Consider the following 15,772-nt stretch of genomic DNA (forward strand, 5'->3'; position numbering starts at 1 on the left):
TGGATTATGTGACTAAGTTCCGGCCAATTCACGTGTATCACTTCCAGGCACGGCCCATTGACCTGTCCTAGGCAACCTGCCACCCTCCTTCCCTCTCTGAAGGCCGCATTCAGTGGCCAGGGTAACCTTGGAAACAAGGTATTAAAGATGGCAGAGACATTGTCAGTCTGGATCCTGAGTGACTGCTTGGAACAAAGGTTCTAGTGTTTGTTTGTTACGATAATTAGTGTTATCTTAACAACACCAACAGCATCACTGGATTGTACTACCTTGGTCAAGCCTGAGCTCAAGAATAAGCCCTGGAGAAATCCACCAGGAAGGATGTTACCTTACCAGTGACCAGGATGGCAAAGAAGGGGCTGTTGCTCAGATTGGAAAACAAACCATAGCTGATCTGTGCACTTGTAAATAACTCACCACGTTCAGTGTTTTGTCATGAAATGTCTTTCCACTTTGTCCCAAAGGACGGACAATGTTTGCCTGGAGGCTCTGTCGCTAGAGACAAGCCCCAGAAGAAAAGTGATGGAGGGAAATGACCTTTGCAGGAGAAGGTCCAGTCGACTTGGGTGTTTAGACATTCTTCTCTAGTGACTAACGCCAGGGACACTTTGAGTTTTGGACTCTTCTTTGGCTGATTTAAGGGTACTGCGAGTCTTTCTACTCTGCTGGTTGGAAGTTTGGATTTTCTTAAACACTGAGGAGCTTTTAAAAGTGAGTCTACAGATCCAATATCTAGGACCTAGCCAGCTCAGATCATTTCAAGGAAAACTCAGTGGGCTGAGATGTCCAAGCTATTCAGAGTCACAGCTTGCTTTTTCTTCTCTTGTGATTTGTAACAGTTGATTTTTCCTTATTACTTTTTGAGGGACAAACAAACACATACCTGCTGTACAGGCCACTTCATAGAGTCAAATGCCCAGTTGTCCTTTTGTGTAGTCTGATCTATGCAGCAGAACAAACTGAAGTCGTCCTCTAGGTGGGAGTAGGGGACATTCCCTAACCTTCATTTGGAGGGTGATGGTGAAGATGTGGGGAGTGAGTGGTAAAACAGGGAATGCCTGAACCGGTGCCAAAGAACTGTGGCGTGATGGGGAGGATTGGCAGTGTGTGCAGGCTCCATTGCTGCTTGTTTCTCATCTTCCTATTGCTCTCTCTTAAATCTTTGCCACCTTTCTGGTCTCTCTTTGGGTTTGTGTGATGTTGGTCTTAATGGCAAAGCCACGAAGCTGGACGGGAGGGAGGCACTGGTGTGGGCATCAGAGTAAGGCAGAGTGTTCCAAGACCAGAGTGGCCTTGGGAGATTGCAGAGCAGGAAGTTGGCTTGTCTTGACTCAGGACCCCTGAGGCATGGACGTCCGAAAAGCCAGCTCTATCATTTGATCTGACTGTTATTTTTACAGCTGCGAGTTCTGTACCACAGTCTTAACCAGAACCTTTCACTCAGCTGGCTGTTGAGAGTCAGTGACTTTAGGAGCTCGGGAGAAGAAAACTCAGTTTAAATCCATTTCTCTAATTTATCTGAAACATTTGATTAACTCAAAGTCCTCTGGTTAGAAACCTGATCACAAGTATGATATCTTGTTATCCTCACAGGTCTCTCCCACGCTTCGGGGGGGGCATCATACAAGGATGTGGGTCATTTCTCAAGTTCAGTATTAATGCACATTTAAGTTTTTGGACTCTGTGCAAGAATGGTGAGGAAAAAAACCCTTTATAGTCCTTTAAGAAAATAATTATAAAGTTACTTTGTCCTATACCAGGGGAGGGCAGGTCAGTTGGAGGCCCAAACTTTACCTGCATGCAGCCTACATGTGAGGTAAATCCTTATTTGTATCCTGTATCTCTATAATGAGGTAAAATTTAATTTTAAAAAATCGTAGTTCTTTTGACTTATATGAGCAAGATGAATGTAAAAAGTACCGGGGGCTACTTGGGAATTTTCCAGAGACAAGGCACTCAAATGTTATGGTGTGCCATGATTGAACAAGAAAATGACACGGTTTTGTTTTTTTGAGTTGGAGTCTCACTCTGTCACCCAGACTAGAGTGCATTGGCACGTTCCTGACCACCGCAGCCTTGACCTGCTGGGCTCCAGTGATCCTTTAGCCTCAGCCTTCCAAGTAGCTGAAATTACAGGTGCATGCTATCACGCCCTGCTCATTTTTGATTTATTGTAGAGATGAGGTCTCGCAAGTTGCCCGGGTGGGTCTCAAACCCGCGGACTCAGGCAATTCACTCACCTCGGCCTCCCAAAGTGCTAGGATTACAGGCTGAGCCACCGAGCCTGGCTATGACACAGTTTTGAATTTCTTCTCGCTAGTAAGTCGCATTAATACCAAATGAGTCTCATGGCCTGGAAGATCCAAGTAGCCAAAGTAGCTTATTCTGTTTGGAAGACAGGATCCTATGATGACTCCAAATGGCCCGCATCCTTGTAAAATGCCTTCCACTTAAGTGTGGGAGTGATCAGTGAGGATAACAGGGTATCATCCTTGTGATTAGGTTTCTAACCAGATGCCTTTGATTTAATCAATATATTTCAGAATTGATCTGTAACAGCAATTAGTATTACTTTAGAAACACACATAGCAGCATCATGGCTCAGGGTTCCAGTAGCCTGGTCAAGTCTGAGCTCAAGGAGAAGCCCTGGAGAAACAAGCCAGAAAGAATCCTGACTTACCAGAGACCAGGATGGCAAAGAAGGGACTGTGGCTGATCCCTGTACTTGCAAATTACTCATCGTGTTCAGTGTTTTGTCATGAAATTTCTCTGCACTTTGTCCTAAACTGCTGACTGAACAGTCATCTGAAGGATCTGTCACTATAGACAAACCTAGCAGAGAAAAGTGAGGGGAAAGGCTGTGGTCTTGGCAGGAGAAAGCCCAGTTTCCTAACCTGTGTGAATTTGGCCTAATTAAGTGTGCACTTGAAAAAAGACAAAAGACTGGGTGCAGTAGCTCAAGCCTGTAATCCCAGCATTTTGGGAGGCCGAGGTGAGGGGATTTCCTGAGCCCAAGGGTTTGAGAACAGCTTGGGCAATTTGGCAGGACCTCATTTCTACAATAATAATAAAAAAAACATTAACCGGACGTGGTAGCGTGTGCCTGTAGTTCCAGCTACTTGGAAGGTTGAGGAGGAAGGATCACTAGAGCCCAGAGGGTCGAGGGTGGGGTGGCTGTGAGCGCGCCACTGTACTCCAGCCTGGGTGATAGAATGAGACTCCAACTCAAAAATAAATAAATAAATAAAAAGACAAAGCGTCAGTGAGAGCTTTCCCTGATGACTTAGGGGGAGAGGCATGGAACTGCTTACGGAGAGTCTATAATGTTAGGAACCGACAGATCCTCCTAGAGGACCTAGCTACCTCTAGGATCTGAGAGTGACCCCTGGCCAATGACCAGGGAGCTTAACGCCAACAACTTGCATCAGCTTGGGAGAGGCCCTCCTGCTCTACTTGAAAGTGCGGGCCAGACACGCTTTGAATTTAGTCTTGTGAAATCCTGAACAGAGAACCTAGTTATGCTGTACCCAGACCCCTGACCCTTACAAACTGTGAGATAATAAGTGCACATCTTTCTAAGCCAATAAACTTGTGGTAATTTGCTCCATAGCAGTAGAAGACGAATACATTCTGTTATCAGCATACTTTTCTTTTTTAGGTCTAGAAGTTCAGCATTTGGTTTATACAGTGCTACAGTTCATTTCACTGTCAATACCATACTTTATGACATAAAAAATAATATCCCGTTTTTCTTTGAAGAACTCACCCAAGTTCTGCATCTCTCATTTAGTTACTCACTTATAAAGATTACTTGGGAAACTACTTTGAACTGCTTTAATATAAATGCCTTTAATTTTCACTCTTGAAGCACTGAAATGAAGGTGTTATATTTAAATTATTATTATTATTATTTTTTTGAGTTGGAGTCTCACTCTGTCGCCCAAACTGGAGTGCAGTGGCCGCTTCCAGCCACCGCAGCCTCTACCCACTGGGCTCCGGCGATCCTTCCGCCTCAGCCTTCCGAGTAGCTGGAATTACAGTCGCGTGCTACCACGCCCGGCTCATTTTTTATTTATTGTAGAGATGAGGTCTCGCCAAGTTGCCCAGGCGGGTTATGAAATTTTAAAATTTTTAGTGTCTTAAAATTTTGAAACAACTTACAGCCTGCTGAAAAAGGGTTGGAATTTTTTTAATTTTTTGAGTCAGAGTTGGAGTGTAGTGGCACACTCACGGCTACTGCAACCTCAGTCTGCAGAGCTCAGGCAATCCTTCCACCTCAGCCTTCCAAATGTAGCTGGAAATACAGGCATGCACCACCATGACGGGCTAATTTTTAAAATTTATTGTATAGGTGAGGTCTTGCTCAATTGCCCAGGCTGGTCTTGAACCCCTGGGCTCAGGAAATCCTCTCACCTCTGCCTCCCAAAAATGCTAGGATTACAGGTATGAGCCACCATGCTTGCTGGACTTGTATTTTAATTGGTAACTGCATTTTTCAATTGCAAGAGTAATACAAGGAACTTCTAGATCCTCTTCACCCAGATTCCTGAAATATTAACATTTTATCTCATTTTCTCTATTTGCCTGTTTATTTTGTTTTGACATGAGGGTTCATAACTCCTAAATGCTCCAGTGTGTACTTATCAAAATCAAGAACTTCTCCTTCTTAACTACCATACACCCCTCACAATCAGGAAATCAACACTGATACAACGAGACTGTCTGATCCACAGACCCCATCTGAAATTTGCAAACTGTCCTAACAATGTCTGTTTTTCTTCTCTGACCCAGGATATTATGAATGTGGCTGTCCTGTTGCATCAGATCTCCATCCGCCTGGAGCAGTTTCTCTGCCTCAAAGACTCCAAGCCTTCACTGTGGATGTAGCACGTCTCGCAGCCTGACTCTGCTGGATGTTTCTGTAAGACCAGGCTCAGGCCATGCGTCCTTCACAGGAGGGTTGCAGAAATGATGCTGTGCTCATCTGGGGAAGCCTGCAGTTTCCCTCTGTGTCTGATTAATATTTTGTGGGGCATTACCCAATACTCCTCACAGTGTACTGTTTCTAAATAGACCTGGACCTGGCTTCCGCTGGTGACTTGTGTCTGTGTCAACTACCAAATGGTGTCAAGTGGCGATTCTCAGTTCCCATCATTTCATCTGCATTTATTAATTGACATTCTACTCTATGGAAGTGCTTCCCTTTCCATCTCATTTTTTTTTAACTCATGTATTTATACCAGTGTGATCTTATGGCTTTCTATTTGACTTCATGAGTTATAGTTAGATATGCTGATTTGTTTTCATGCTTAAATTGTACTAGATTTGGATAATGTGAACTCCCTAAAGCTGGCTCCTGTGTCCTTTGGTAGGTCCCTGTTATTCATTCCTTAAGGATTTCCTACTTTCTGGTATAACAAGATGATCTAGGCTCACCTTATCCTTTCCCTGCCCCAGGCCCTGTAATCAGTTCTTTCTCTGAGAGGCCCAGATTCCTAGTAGTAGAATCTAGGTCTAGATGCTAGGTGAGCTTATTATAATGGGGGTATCACTGCTCCTAGACCTTCTCAGTAGACAGAGCAAGGAATATAGATACAGATACACATTACACATACAAACAAATATACATTTACTTATACACAAATATGAAGAGGGACTCCCCCCCCAAAAATGGAATTATTTTTTGGAGAGCAGACCCTTTGCAGTACAGGCTTCCTCTGCTAGGTAAATGTTCTAGGAATCCATTGGCATCAGCGTCCAGGTAGAGTTGTTGTGAGGTTGCGTTCGACTTCAGTGAAATTCTTCTGGAGACTCTTTCAATGCTTTTGTCCACACCATTGGGTGATTTATGAGTTCATCTGCCCACTTGCACTGAGTGTTCAGCAGTTTTTGACCAAAAAGCAGCATGACCTCCATGCTCCACCCTCCCTAGTCCCCTGATCTCACTCTGAACGATTTAAAAAAAAAATTTCCCCAGAGGTAAAAAGTCCTCAAAGGGAAACATTTTGCCCATGTGGAAGAGGTGAAACAAAAAATGGCAGAAGCATTAAAAGGTATCAAAAGAGGACTGGATAGAAAAAAATGCAGTTCACATACATGAAGGACTATTACACAGCTATAAAGAAGGACAAAATCAGCGGGGCTTGGTGGCTCAGCCTGTAATCCCAGCACTTTGGAAGGCTGAGGTGAGTGGATTGCCTGAGCCCGCGGGTTCAAGACCCGCCTGGGCAACTTGGCAAGACCTCATCTCTACAATAAATAAAAAAATTAACAGGGCATGGTAGTGCGCACCTGTAGTTCCAGCTACTTGGAAGGCTGAGGTGGAAGGATCACCAGAGCCCAGCAGGGTGAGGCTGCCGTGGCCAGGAGCGTGCCACTGCACTCCAGTCTGGGCGACAGAGTGAAACTCCAACTCAAAAAAAATTAAGGACTTTAATCACATCTGTGAAATTCCTTCACAGCAGCACCTAGCACTTAGATTAATGTTTAATTAAATAACTGGGAAAAGATGTGTTTATGCTTCAATATTATCCTGCTTCTCTTCTGTCCCTCAATTCTTAGGAGAGAATATCCCTTGTAGCTCTCCACCATAACCAGAAACATACTAGAAAGGAACTTCTGGGGGCTATAGTTTGACTTAGTCAAGTTGATTCATCAAAAAGCCATTACCCATATACCTATGACAGAGATGAAAGATAGAATTGGAAGAAAGGATGGGAAGGGAATAAGGACATGGGTTTTGCAATATTTTATTGTTTTTCTTTTCCACATTTTCTTGCGTTTAATCTCACCTCTATTCAACCAGAGGCATCCATTATATTAGGGAAAACTTAGATTGTCAGAGCAGAAATGAAAAAGAAAAAAAAAAGTCCGTATTCAGCCTTTGACTTCCAACATGTGAAGTTCTGAGTCTGCAGCAGCACAACAAAACTTTAAAATTTGGCTTTTTTAAAAAAAGCAAAGTGTGTTTCAAATTTCAAATATGCCCTTAAAATGTTAAGTGCCCAGCCTGATGGACTGTCAAGTTGTAGAGGAGACAGTCGATATCCTTTAAGAAATGTCCCTATGAAACAGAAAGAGGAAGTAGAAACCCTTCTTTTATGGGAAGAAAAGGAAGTTGGAAAAGAATAAGAACGAACAGAAGACGCTGCCTAATGTCTCGGTCTGTGTGTGTGTGGGGGGGGGGGGTGGAGGAGTGGGGGATTGTTGGAAATAAATTGGAAACATTAGATAGTTGAGGTTAAATAGCTACTAAGCGGATGGGTGCCCCCTTAAAAACTTTAAGAGGAAACTGTATTCAGGGTCCCTTGCATCTGCATGGGCAAGTGCAATCAAACAGCCATGGCACATGGCCTGCTCTGGCAGAGAGAGCCCTGAGATGAAACCCCTTGTTCTCCATGGTTTGTGTGTGGCAACTAATGAGGACAGATGCTCTGATGTTCTCCCAACTCTGGCCTACTCCTTGAGATGGTGTGGGAAGTAGCTAAAGGTGCTTGCTGGTGGCCGGGCTCAGTGGCTCAGCCTTTAATCCCAGCACTTTGGAGGCCGAGGCGAGTAGATTGCCAGAGCCTGGGGGTTCGAGACCCACCCGGGCAACTTGGTGAGACCTTGTCTCTACAATAAATAAATAAATAAAATTAGCTGGGCATGGTAGTGCATGCCTGTAGTTCACCAGAGCCCAGCGGGTCGAGGCTGCGGTGGCCACGAGCATGCCACTGCACTCCAGTCTGGGTGACAGAGTGAGACTCCAACTCAAAAATAAATAAAAATAAGTAATAAAGGTGCTTGCTGGTAACCTTGCCAACCGGATGACTGAAGGAGAGGAAGAAGGGACTTTGTAGGTGAGGACAGCAAGTGGCCTTCCAGGGAAGGGCCTGAGTGGGAATGTCAGCCACAGCTCAACGAAGCCTTGGTGCCAGGGAGAGCCCCCTAGGAGCCATCACTACTCTTTGCCTATGCTAAGAGTTCAGGCCCTGAGTCATGCCAGCCTAGGTTACCTGCACAGTGGCAAGAATGCAGACAGAGACCAAGGCTTAGGGATATTTGGGCTAAGACACCTTGACCAGAGGGCAGTGTGTACATCAGGGGGGTCCTTCAACTATCCCACGGGAATATTTAAGCTTAGTCCTGTACCAAGATACCATCTTGATGTAGATGGCATGGAGGAGGACAGTCCTTTCAAGGCATGGAGACCCCAATGTGTTAGGGAGGTAGGCTTTGAAAAACGATTGAACCACAAGAGATTGGGTTGACCAGAGAGTCTTTTAAGTGAGAGAAGATTAAGTTACCTTTAATGGGTAATTTAAAAATCCCTTCTTTGCTGTCTCCTTCCTCCCAACACCTCCACCCCTACATCCCTCTACCCAAGGAATCAGAAATAGAATTGCAGAAGGAGTTTGAGATTGGTAACAAAAAATACAGGAAGGTATGTTTTAGTTGTCTTGTACAAATTTGGGCCCCAATACATTGTTAAACAGCTCCATGTCCCAGGCCCTGCCTTGGGTTGATGAGAGCCATGTAAGCACCATGTTATTCTACGGAGGTTGGAATTCTTTTGGCCTGCTTTTAGTTGACTCAGCAAATTACTTAACAGACAGCAATCCATTGTCAAAAAGGATGATCCTTGCAGGGCTTGCATGTCTGGCAAATGTAGCCCTCAATTTGCAGATTGCTGTGGTACCTGTGGTGATGAGGATTCTGTTTCTTCTTCCAATTGAAGAAAATTTCTTGCAGTTCCCTGTGAAAATGATGTGTCGTTCTTGACATCCAAATGAGCTGATAGAATTCTAACAGTACACGCTCATTCCTATGGTGCTGGTGGGTGTTTTGTTGTGTTGCTTTGTAGCTCTCATGGTGAATTTAGCATTTTGAGAGCACTAATAAATCAGCTTTACATACTGGGGAACTTCCCCAAATATGGGTAAACGCAGTGACAATTTCCATGTGCACAATCTGAAAGCATTTCTCCAGGCATGAATTCCTTGGACACTGTGGCTATGTCCGTATCTGGTGGTGGTTCCTGGAGAATGCTATCATTACTGTGAGCATTTAGATCCACTCTGGGTATTTCCTTGTCACTACTAAAGTTGCAGAGAATAGGGGTTTTGTAATAAATGATCCAAAATGTCCCTAACGCATGGGGAACGCCTAACTATCATCACCCGCAACAAGGGAGATGAATATTGTCCCGTGCTTCAGAAAACCCAGTTCTGCTGCCCTGGCATATCGACTGCCCTAATCTAAAAGGCAGGGGTAAAAAAAATTGAAAGGAAAATTGGTTCTTGATTCCTTCTCTCCCAAATTTACCATAGAAATACTTCTTAGGGATTTGTTCTTGACTTAGTCTTGAAAATATTGTAGCTTTCATCTTTTAAGAAAGTAGGCACTGTTACTGGAAGAAGTCTCAGTAGATGAATCACCTGAAACTTAAATTCTGCTTCTGAGAATAAATAAAAGTGGCAAATAAGCTTATTAACTTCCTGTCATGTTGCTTCTTGGCAACTCCAAGCCCCCTTACCAACCCAGCTTCACTGAATAGGAGCTCATTTCCCCTCTTTGATATTTTCCTTAAAGATGTTAATTTTAATGGTTGAATCATCTTAAATAAGATAAAAGAGATATTGGATAAAGAAGAATGGTAAAGGAAGGCTTTAAGAGGGAGGGAAAAAGTGTAGTTTCCCTGGAGCGGATACTGTTTTTCAGAGTGTTTCTGAAGGAATGATAAATACCACAGCAATAAGGCAAATCATGATTTGTAGCCCAAAGGCTGTTCCATGTAGTCATGTTTTAAACCATAACAAGAAAAAAAAAATCAACCAAATTTTCCCTTGGAACAGCTTAAGAGTGGAAGCAATAAAGTCAGAATCTATTATATAGCCCAGTGGAAAAATGCAAAAGGTATGAAAATTTCTGAAATTGATGGTATGCCAGGGAAATCCACAGCAGTGTGGATTCAGAGGGGAGGAGAGCAAACGGCCTCTGTGGATTTCAGTATGCAGTTCGGTGAAGAAGGGGCAGGGAGAGATCTAGTCCACAGTGGGCAGGAGCATGCTCAGTTGAGAGGAGTCAGAGTCACTCCACAGAGGGTGAGGGGTTTGAAACAACATGGTCTTGGAGGGTTAGGGTATCACTGGCTCCTACTTTTCACTCTCCTATAATCTTTTTCTTTTATTTTTGAGTCAAGTTCTCACTCCGTCACCCAGGCTGGAGTGCAGTGGTGCAATCATAGTTCAGTGTAACTGCAAACTCTTGGACTCAGGAGATCCTCTTGCCTCAGCCTCCTGAGTAGCTGGGACTACAGGTGCACACCACCATGCCCACCCAATTTATTACAATTTTTTCAGAAATGGGGTCTCGCCATGTTGCCCAGACTGGTCTCAAACTCCTGACCTCAAGTGATCCTCCTGCCGTGACCTCCCAAAATGCTAAGATTATAGGTGTGAGCCACCAAGCCTGGCCACCTAGAGCCTCTTTCACTTCATATTTTCATCTGTGACGAGGAGAGAAATGACAACTACTGGATGTTGAGCGTTTATCACACATCTGACACCATTCTCAGTGTATTGCATATTCTTCTCAAATAAGCAGTGATGCTATTAAGATGTAGACCTGCTGAATAGTGTTGATGATGATCTTTGAGTTCATACAGGATCTCTTCTTCATAGATTAGCACAGGAAGAAAATGAGGTGAGGGATGGGATTAAGCTTCAGATCTCAAATTGTTCAAGTCTGAGGTTGTTTATCAACTTTATTTCCTAGGAGAATTAAACTTAAGAACTTACTCCTTATTTGTGTGGAAAAGTTATCAGACAGAGGACAAAAAAAAGAGACATCTGAATATATGACCACAGCCCCTATTTGGAGGGTGAGGCAATGATGGCTGGCCATCCACAGTTGTTAGGAATGGCTGCTTGGCTGGGGGGGCCAGTTCCATTTCCTAGACCTCTTTTGCATCTGGGTGGGGCCATGAATCCAGTGGAGCATGAGTGTAAGTGACGTGTGTCACTTTTGGCTTGTTAAAAAGCCACGCCTTTGGGAGGCTGAGGTGAGTGGATCGCCTGAGCCCGCGGGTTCGAGACCCACCCGGGCAACTTGGCGAGACCTCATCTCTACACTAAATCAAAAAATCAGCCTGGCGTGGTAGCGCATGCCTTTAATTCCGGCTGCTCGGAAAGCCGAGGTGGAAGGATCGTCGGAGCCCAGCAGGTCGAGGCTGCAGTGGTCGGGAGCGGCCACTGCACTCCAGTCTGGGCGACAGAGTGAGACTCCTACTAAAAAAAACAAAAAAAAAGCGTGTGTGTTTTTTCTCCCTGCCTGCCAGCTGGATCTTGAAGCCAGGGGTAACTTTGGAGCCTTGTGTTGAAGATGGCAGAACTCCTGAAGCCCAAGTCCTTAAAAAACTGTGTAGAACAGAGATCCCTCCCTACTCTCTCCCATCCCACACATAGCCATGAACACCACACAGGAGCCCTGTTTTGTTTCACTCATGAAATAAGCTCATGTAAATAAACAAAATGCATAAAGCTGCTGAGATGTCTGGGTTTACCTCTCACAGTAACTGGAGCTGCCTTAACGAATAAAGAAAATTATTTTCCACCATTGAAATTATGAAGGTTTCCGTTACTTCCCTTGCCGACAGAATATGTGGTTGCCAAAGAGGCAGTTGGAAAGAGCTCTTTTTTAGGTGGACAATAGGCACATTTTAGAAATCTCAACAAAGAAAAACAAGTATAATCTTCATTTTTTTCCTTGAAAAACTAGCACTTTCATATTTAATCATTTCAAAGAAGAGGTAACATCAAGCGGTAGAACGCAAGAATGAAAACAACAAGCAGAATAACTTTATTTCCATAGACCTTTATAATTTTATAGCATTTTCCTGTTCATTGATTTATTTAATAGCCACCATCATTTGGGAGAGTCATGGGGCAACAATGATGATGTTCATGAATAAGTGCCAAGAAGGGGTTTGAGTGTCGTGTTCTAGACTCAAGAGCTTTACATGTACATCTTATCTCACGAGGGCAACCTCCTGGAGATTGGCACTATAATTATCCCTATTTTAAAATGAGAAAATCGAGACCCAGGGATGCTAAATGACAAGTTAAATGTTGCACCGTGATAGGTGGCAAAGCCAGGAACCAAGTGTGAGGCTGTGAAGCCCACCTCTCTACTGCTAGGCCATGTGGCTTTTTGTTTTGTGCACGACATTGTTGCTACTTATGGATGGAAGCGCTGAGGCCCCATGAGTTGAAATGAGTCGCTCAGATCCAAACTGCCAGGATTTGTCAAAGTTGGATTTTCTGACCCTGACTTCAGTACTCTCTCAACTTGGAATACCGTAAATTAAAGCAAACACTAACTTGGTTATGGGGCAGACAGTCAATATTTTTAGAGTGTTTATAGAAAGGAAGTAATTTTGGCCTGGCAAAAGAGCAAACTGAAGGTAGTTTTACATTCCTATTTCAAAAAGAATAATTCAAATTGGGAAAATTCCCATGTGCTGGATCACTCTGTGGGATATTCAGGGAGAGCAAATCCCCTCAGCTTCCTCTCCAGTTCTTTTAAAAGCAAATTTTGTAGATTATCTCACCTGGCTTGTTGCCCTCTGAGTCTGAAGCATGAAATTGCTTGGTGTTTGGCAACATTTGACTGGCAAGAAAGCGTTTGTGTGGTTAGTGCTTGTGTCTGACCCTTGCAGGGAGGTTGAAGGTGGTTTTTATGTCGGTATCCCCCCCCCCCGGCCCCCACCTTGGCCATCTCCATTCTCCTTGGCAGGACGGAGGTGTGGCTGGACAGAGAGGAGTTGAGGGGGCTGGACCCCACAGTGGTCAGAGGGTTCTAAAGTTACACTTCCTGGGTTCAAGTTCTCATGTGTATCATATTCTGGTAAGTGACTCTATGCCGTCGTTTCCTCATCTGTAAAATGTGGAATCAGAGTTTTGCTTTCTGTGATTAAAGAAATAATGTATGTCAAGGGCATAACCTTAGAGTTGATACTCACTAATTGTTCAGTAGAATTCAGCAGTAGTTACTCAAGAAAATGCCTGAGGGAGGGGAGTGTCTAATTAAAGAAAAGCAGCATGGTCTTCTTGTTTGTTGTGAATTGTCTGGTCATGTTTTTCAACAGTGCTTGCTAACACTGAATTTGTCCTAGAAATAGGGGTTTGAAGGAATCAGTTAGTAATACGTTTTTGAAGGAATAGGTCCAAGTCTGAAGCAGACTTTGGCTTCAAAGTTTCTGGGAAGCAGCAGGACTCTTAGATGGGACAGCTGGTTAAAAGAGTAGTTATGATCACCCATCCTTCATTCTTGGAAAAAGCCAACAGGTGGTTCTTGGGGACTGTTTCACATCAACCTGTTTTTTTCTTTTTTCTCCTCACTCTCATGTATCTCTGCTCTGAATTTATGGCCATTGTGATTTCATCTGACTTTTGGTGTAAGGCTCGTCTACTCAATATCTGAATTAGTGACCAGAAACCTGCTGTTTCTCAAGGCAAATGAAAGGGAAGCACAAGCCTTTGTGTCCACTTCCTCCTCCTCCCCACAATGAGGTCTCTTAACCCATGACTGCTCTCATAGCCAGGAATGTGGCTCAGGCTATGAGAGCCTCCAGGAAACGGGATTGCTCAGGGGACCTCGGAAACCGAAATTGGGAATGGAGTCAGTGGAGGCCAAGAGGGCAGGGTGACAAACGGTGGAGGGAAGTGAATGATGGAGCACACAGAATTTTGTCTTGAGAGGTGGCTGGAGGGTTAGGCTCCTCATGGCCTAGGAGAGTGCGACTTCCAGGAAAGGCCTGGTGAGGATAATGTGACTGAGTGTCAGCCCCAGCACCATTCTGTGCAGGAAGGCAGCTGGATCCCAACAGGTCCTCTCTCATTCCCCATTCCCTTTCAGTGTGTCTACTCGGGAAATGCAAGTCCTGGCGCCTTCCCGAATTTCCTCCTGGCTGGTGAGTTTTTCAGTCCAGAGACTCTGGGCTCTTTCTTAAGCACATCGTCATTACCTGACCAGATAAGTTGTTGTTTTTGAACTGTGTACATCATAAGGAGGCTTTCTGAGCACTGGCCTGGGAGGCAGGAATGCCAGCATTGTCCCCAGTTGTGTGACCTCACAGTCACTGTGGTGGAGGAGGAGCTGCAGCCCTCAGATGCCCCTGTCAGGACTGTGGCCCTGACTCTCCCTACTGTTGGGATTATTGGCTCTGCTGGCATCCAGCCGAATCCACCTGCAAGCATTGCACTTGACTTCAGCCACTGATTTCTAATAGGGGCGATTTTGCCCCACAGGGAACATTAGGCAGTGTCTAGGGCCATTTTCGGTTGCAGCAACTGCAGGAAGCTGCTGCTACTGGAAGCTGGTGAGTTGAGACCAGAGAGGCTCCTAAATACCCTACAACATACAGGTCAGCATGCTACGATAAAGAATCACCTAGCCCCAAATGTCAAAAGTGCTGAGTCAAGAACTTTTGCTCTAAAGGGCATCACCATCCCCAAGATTGGTCTCCTCTCAAAGGCAGTCTGTATCCTCTAACAGGTTGATGGGAGGCAGAAGTACAAAGGTTCGGCCCCTTGCTTCCCTTTGGGCCAACTGGAAAAGGCGATCTCCTCTCCAGAGTTCTCTATGCGGTGGGCAGAGGCATCTGTGACTGCCTCACAATTCACCTCCTCTCTCTGCCCACTCTTGCTTTGTTTCCTCACAGTCGACATTCCTGAGAAACTTTCTGCGCACAAATCTCCACTTCAGGGTTTGTTTCCGGGTAACACACTAGTGTCAAAAGCAATCCTGAGAAGCAGACCCAGTGTTGTACTCTCTTGCTTCTTATTTAAAACGATGGCAGACTTCATTGCACTTACTGACTTCTATTAGCGATGTGCAACAGAAATGGCTAATTGCACAAAATTTCTCCTCTCCCTTTTTTTTTTTTTGAGTTGGAGTCTCACTCCATCGCCCAGGCTGGAGTGCAAAGGCATGCTCACTGCCACCCCAGGGTTGACCTGCTGGGCTCTGGCGATCTTTCTACCTCAGCCTTCCAGGGAGCTGGAACTACAGGCGCACGCTTGCACCCGGCTAATTTTTTATTTATTGTAGAGATGAGGTCTCACCATGTTGCCCAGGCTGGTCTTGAAACTGCGGGTTCAGGCAATCCACTCGCTTTGGCCTCTCAAATTGCTGGGATTGCAGGCTGAGCCACCAAACCGGCCTTCTCTCCCATTTTTCCATAACACAAATTCTAATGGGACATAGGCTGCCTATATGCTAATTAGACTAGATAACATGACCAGACTCTGACCAATGGGAGGTGAGTGGTTGTAGTGTGTGGCCCAATCCAACCTCTGGGCTGGGTCCTTATGGAAAAGGCCCATGTCCTCTCCTCCCTTTGGCTCCCTTTCCCATGGCTGGACTGCAGAGGTAATGGTAGAGGCTGGAGCAGTGACCACTGAAGTAGCTAGAACTACAGGCGTGCGCTACTATGCCCGGCTAGTTTTTTTTTATTTATTGTAGAGACGAAGTCTCGCCAACTTGCCCAGGTGGGTCTCGAATCCGCGGGCTCAGGCAAACAACTCGACTTGGCCTCCCAAAGTGCTGGGATTACAGGCTGAGCCACTGAGCGCCGCCTGGAATGTATATTTTGGGTGTTTTTACAACTTAAGATACAGTATGGAAGTCTGATCTGCTGATATTTGTCACCTTGTTCTGTAAAGGAAGCACAGAGTAGGAACTCAATATATGCCTTTTGAATAACTGCTTGAGTGTCTTTTTTTTTTTT

Source organism: Carlito syrichta, unplaced genomic scaffold (assembly GCF_000164805.1).
Source record: "Carlito syrichta isolate Samal-C Ts95f unplaced genomic scaffold, Tarsius_syrichta-2.0.1 Scaffold314057, whole genome shotgun sequence".
Lineage (NCBI taxonomy): Eukaryota > Metazoa > Chordata > Mammalia > Primates > Tarsiidae > Carlito > Carlito syrichta.